Genomic DNA, 5,828 nt, shown 5'->3' on the forward strand with positions numbered 1-5,828 from the left:
TGTATGTTTTATTAAAAACTTCATTTCAGTGTTGTATATAAATATACGTTAAACAATACAAGAACAATCATTAGTATCGGATTAGGAAACTTATATTAATCTGTCTCCGTTTCTAAACGAAAGTTATAAATCTGAGATATTTGTTATTTATGTGTATATGAATGAAATGGAATAGAAATAAATTTAGAGAACTACATTCCTTCCAACCAAGGTGAATCTGACCCAGTCCACTACCACTATAGAAATAGGGTGCAACTATGTGGCCTGGTACACTTGGGTGCAACTTTGTGGCCTGGTACATTTAGGTGGAATTTTGTGGCCTGGTACACTTAAGTGGAACTTTGTGGCCTGGTACACTTAGGTGATGTCTCAGTTTAGTAACTGACTGTTCCTTTTTTATTCTACCCAGAGTTCCAGAGCTTGATAACGGACGGCAGAAACGATTTCATGAAAAGGCTTGTGCGAAAGTAAAGGGTACGAAAGTTCCTACTAACACGAGTATTGTGATCATGGATACTATTTTTGCGATGAGGAAGAATTTCTCGGAGGTACTGTGGGATAAGACCATGAACCATTTTATGAAATTAAATAACTTTGTGATGTTTGCGTCTCTGTTCTAAGGGTAGCCACCCTGTCTCAATGTAAAGTTTTACTCTACTAGACGGTTTAGTTCCACCAGTTATAACACACGCTGCCTCTAATTGGAGATCATCTTACATTTCAGGTTGAGTTTTAGTAATATTACACCAGATAGTATCACCATATGTTCGAAAATAGGCCGGATAATTGTAAAATATACAGTTTAAAGGAAAGTGTGATCAAAAGTGAATTAAAATTTGCGAATGATGTTCAATTTAGGTGAAATTTTGTTAATTGTTAATTAATTGATAAAAACAGACCAAGATATTTGTGTTAACTAAATTCAGTGAGCAAAATATTGTTCATAGATGGAGGAGGATGAACTGGAGTGATGCTTTTCATGGATATCAATATGGCTTCGGTTTTATTAGGATTAAAATTGACCATTTTACAGGTAAGTCATGTTCATCTCGAGAATGCACTTCAGAATTTTGGGTTTGGAGAATTCTTTCTTAATTGGATTGATTTTTTACAATGGTATACATAACAGTGTTAAATGTAATGGATTTCTAACTCTATTTTCCTACTTTGTCCCATCTCCGCGATACTGTATGTTTTAACAGCAGAATCTCTAGGTCACACAATTCTGAAGAATGATAATATTCGTGGGATTCAATTCCTTATGTCGGTTAGGGAAACCGAAGTATTTCAGCTTGCTACGACACAACATTCACGTTATCAAGTCAACAATATATAAAGGAAGATTTCACTGTATTGAAAAAATACGGCCAATCATCAGGAGCCAAGTTAATACAGAGAAGTCCGAGGTAATGTGTGTTGTTACTAGTATAGTGACTGAAACAGAGTCTCTTGAATTTTCAATTAAAATTTTAAAAGGTGCAATACTTGTACTGGGTGTATATTTAGGTTCGGATGTAAACTTATGTGAGTCTCTTATATGGGACGGTAAAATTAATTATATTCGCAAGATCTTGACAATTCGGTCTTAAAGATATTTATCGATCCAAGGGCATGTTACAGTTATATCGGCATGTCTTGCCGGTTACATTGATATCTGAAAAATACCAGGCTCACATTAAAAATCTGTGTTTCTTTGAAACAATGGTAAACAACCTTCGAGGTATAAAACAATAATTAGTTTGCTGGCAATAACTTGAACTTTCAGAATTAAGTTTGTTTTCAGATTGATGAGTAATGATAATATATCATGGAAAGACACTGGAATGTTTTCTTCATTGAGAATATGAAGCTTGGATTGCCCTGTTTATATTATTGCAATTTCAAAAGGTCGCATTTAAATTGTACTCCTGTTTATACCGAGAAATGCTGTTAGCTTGGTCAGATATTTTTAAGTTTTTAAATTTGAGGAAGCTAGTGATGACATTTATTATCAACCTCTATTTTTTAATATTCCCTTTCAAAGCGGAGAAAAAGTACTGAATAACTATGTGTTTATTCAAGCAGGTCTTGTATATGTGAAAAATTATACTTACGAAGTACTTCCAAGTTTGCTTCTAATAAATCCTTTTTCGAAATAATCCATGGATTTAATCCGGACATTCCAAGAAAAAAAATTATTTCACAGTACAGCCATGTAATTAAATGTTTCCCAGAGAAAATACTCAAAAAGATGCTAAATCATAGCTATGAAAAACATACTGTAGATCCTATTGTAACACTACTGAGATCAGACGGCACGCGCATATCTCCACGTTCCACGCGTGATATATACTCTGTACTGGTAAGTTAGGCATTGGTCACGCCGGTAGTGGTTGAGTTTTGGAGTAAGAAGTTTCCAGGTGAACAGGTAGATCGGGAATTTGGAATAATCCATGCCCCGGATCACCCTGTAGATAGATCGGGAATTTGGAATAATCCATGACCCGGATCACCCTGTAGATGTCACAGCAATACATTTTAAAGTTGGTCATAATTCAGTTTTTACATATGGAATGTCCGATTTGGATAATTGCCCGGTTTGTAGAAATGCACCAAATTTATATTCTTAGTTTCTCCAGAATTGCAGGATTTTTTATCTTTTTTAAAATGTTTGCTTGACCAATTAATAGCTCAAGCAAGTGTTATGGATGTTAATATAAGTTTGATCGTCCCGTTCTATTGAGATTTTACGAAAAATGGAAGAATGTTAAAAGTTAGTTTATGAACTTCACTCTGGGTGTTGTTAGATACTGCGTTTTTAACAGACGAAATTTTGTAATGTATATTGAAAGAAATGTTGACGTTTTAAACTTCTATACATTTACTTTTAAGCGATTTGTAAAATACATATTTACAAATTTCATTGCCAAGAATAAGAAGGCAATATTTGTCAAGTATTTTGTTGCTGATGATAACTTGGTTGTGATAAAAGAACGATATTGAAGTCGTTTTCTTAAATAACCTTTCAATATTCTGGCTTGTCTAGTGTACACCATTAGAGGCCGAACATAGACTCCAACCCCCGGGGCCCTTTGAATGGGACAATAAATGCTTGAATATGATTTTCAAGAGGGAAAAAAATTGCAAGGTACTGGCCGCAGGTGGGTGTTTTTTCTTCGGCTTTCCACCACCATCAAAACTTGGTACGTCCTGAAAGTCCAAATATACGCAATTTTCACTAAAAAAGAGAAGATATGATATATGTTTATATCGATATAGTTAAAACTACCTTATCCCAGAAATACTGAGGACGAAAGTGTGCCTTCGTATTGATCTAAGGCTGTTTTGTAAACATGCTTCAAATTTACGATCTGTGCTGGGACGAAGTCGGAAAATATTTAAGACATATCCGTGAGGTCGGTATTTAAATAAACGTGTATAACCCCATTCAGACTTAATAGTGAGGCTTTGAATTACTATACGACTGCATTCTACCTGTGAATGACGTCGCAAAGAGCGTGCAGCACGTGTGATATCGCACTTTACCTGTGAACGCGCCTACTACACCTGTACATTTTTTTAATGCGCAGATTAGTCAATATGATTTAATATGATTTATATGATGCATAATGAATGCAGGCATTATGCCTCTATGTTCATATCAATGAATAACATAATGATATAAATATATGTACATAACTTCAGATGCAATTTCAAAGTGGATCAAGTTAGCAGCTTATTGTAATATTTTCCGTAATAAACTATTTACGTTTGCCTTTATAACGGAGGGAAAAGAGATTTAGTCTGTCACGCGATACATATAAATTTTCAAGTGTTCATCAAGTTTGATTTCAAACTGTCTCACCGAGGTAGCATCTACCACAGACTGGGGTAAGCTATTCCAAAGCTCGACTACCCTTTGGATAAAAAAGTTTCTCCTGACTTCCAATCGGCACCGTTTCTAAAAAATGTTATGGTAATGACCCCTTGCTCTGCCCGTGTTATCCATTTGGAAAAGGTTTCCTGTTACTCTCTCATCGAAAAAAATGTTCATAATCATAAAGATATTGATCATATCCCCACGTAGCCTTCAGTATTTTAGCGTTGGAAGACGCAGAATTGTTACCCACTGAACTTTCTTAAGCAATATCGCTTATCATTTCCTCTTTATTGGTGATAATAATGTCTTGGATGCTAGGTTTATTCCCCTTCCTGTCCCTTGTATAGTTCTTTACATGCTGATATAGATAATTATCTCTGAGACACTTAATAAAACCTTCGCTGTCTTTATCATCTCTGGTTGACCAAGAATCCCAGCATATCTTTGGCAAATTGAAATCTCCGAAAATTAATAGATGACTGTATTCATGTTGAGTTACAACTAAACTGAGTAACATGTGTAGTTCCTGACTGTTTTCGTCAGTTGAATTCGGACTTCTATAAATGCATTCAACTAGAAGACGCGCGTTTCCAGCCATTTTAACTTTTTTCCATACACTTTCCTTAAATGATTCGCCAGTATTCACCTTCACTCCACCGAGTCCTTCTCAGGACAAATATTCAAACTCCTCTGGACATTTTCGGCATTATTATTAATAAAGAGATCGTAACATGGTACTGATAATTCGGCCTTGCTCGGTACATATCTGCAATTTGTTTAGGAAAAACTTCAGTGATTCCAATAATGTCTACATTTTTGTTCCTCTCATGTATTATTCTACAATGTAACTCATCTAATTTGTTAGGTAAGCTATCAATATTTGTATAAAACATTTTCCATTGTATATTCATACGCATAATACACACGTGTATTATTGGTGACAGCCAAATCTATTGGACGAGGCATTGACATTTGACTCAACAATGATCTGTGACCCCGAACTACTTTCGCCACATGCGATTGTTTTCATCGTCTGCTGTCCATCATCAACATGGCTGACAGTGACGATCTGTCATTCTTGCCGGCGGAAAAGATCGGTGATGCGGCAAAACTGTGTGGAGGGGGAAAGGGGATAGTAATTGGTAAATGCAGTAATTTTGGTTTCCCAGCCTTTGATATTGTGATGTACAGTTCTGATGAAAGTGATCAGAAGTTCTCGAAATTACACGCCAGCTTAATCGTGTCTGCATTCACATTTTCCCGCGAAGAAGCACTACTCTTATCCGCAATAAAATCTAATTCCAAATTATTTTTTTTAAAAGATAAACAATTCGTGTAATTTTGTAACGTGTTCCAATGAACTAATGTTAAGGGATATTTCCAAACAATATTACTGAATAAATAAGTCTCCTGCATCAAAAATAGCGATTTTGTCTCTTTTTGCATATTAATGAGCCAATCAGACAACCTACGATGTATTCTTACGCAAAGGTGCCAATGGGAGCGAAACAATGTTGTACACAATATATATATTTTTTACGTTGAAATGTTATGGTAGAAAGAAGTTCTACAACTCGTGACAGTTGATTATCATCGTTATCAAAGTCTCGTTAGTTAATTTTCAAATTTAGAAAAGACACGAGGCTCTAAATTTGAAAATTAACTAACTCGAGTTAGATAACGATGATAATCAACTATCACTCGTTTAAGTAATCATTAGAGTTCAAAATTTTCTTTTTGTCTTCTGCCTTTGCTGTTTCACTATTTATCAAATTCCAGGGAGGGCCTCTGACTCGGAAAATAAATTCCCCCGATTCCTTGCTTTTCCTCTTTGCTTCATCTCTAAGCGCTGCTTCTTTCTCTCCCCCGGCCTTGGTCGAGTCATTTTAATCTGAATTGACTCATAACAATCATAATTCTTTGATGTTCTTGAAGAGAAGTCCTTTATCTTCTGATGTTCCAAAAGACA

Source organism: Ylistrum balloti, unplaced genomic scaffold (genome assembly GCF_031769215.1).
Source record: "Ylistrum balloti isolate Yb309-2 unplaced genomic scaffold, AGI_CSIRO_Ybal_v1 Utg370160, whole genome shotgun sequence".
Classification (NCBI taxonomy): Eukaryota; Metazoa; Mollusca; class Bivalvia; order Pectinida; family Pectinidae; genus Ylistrum; species Ylistrum balloti.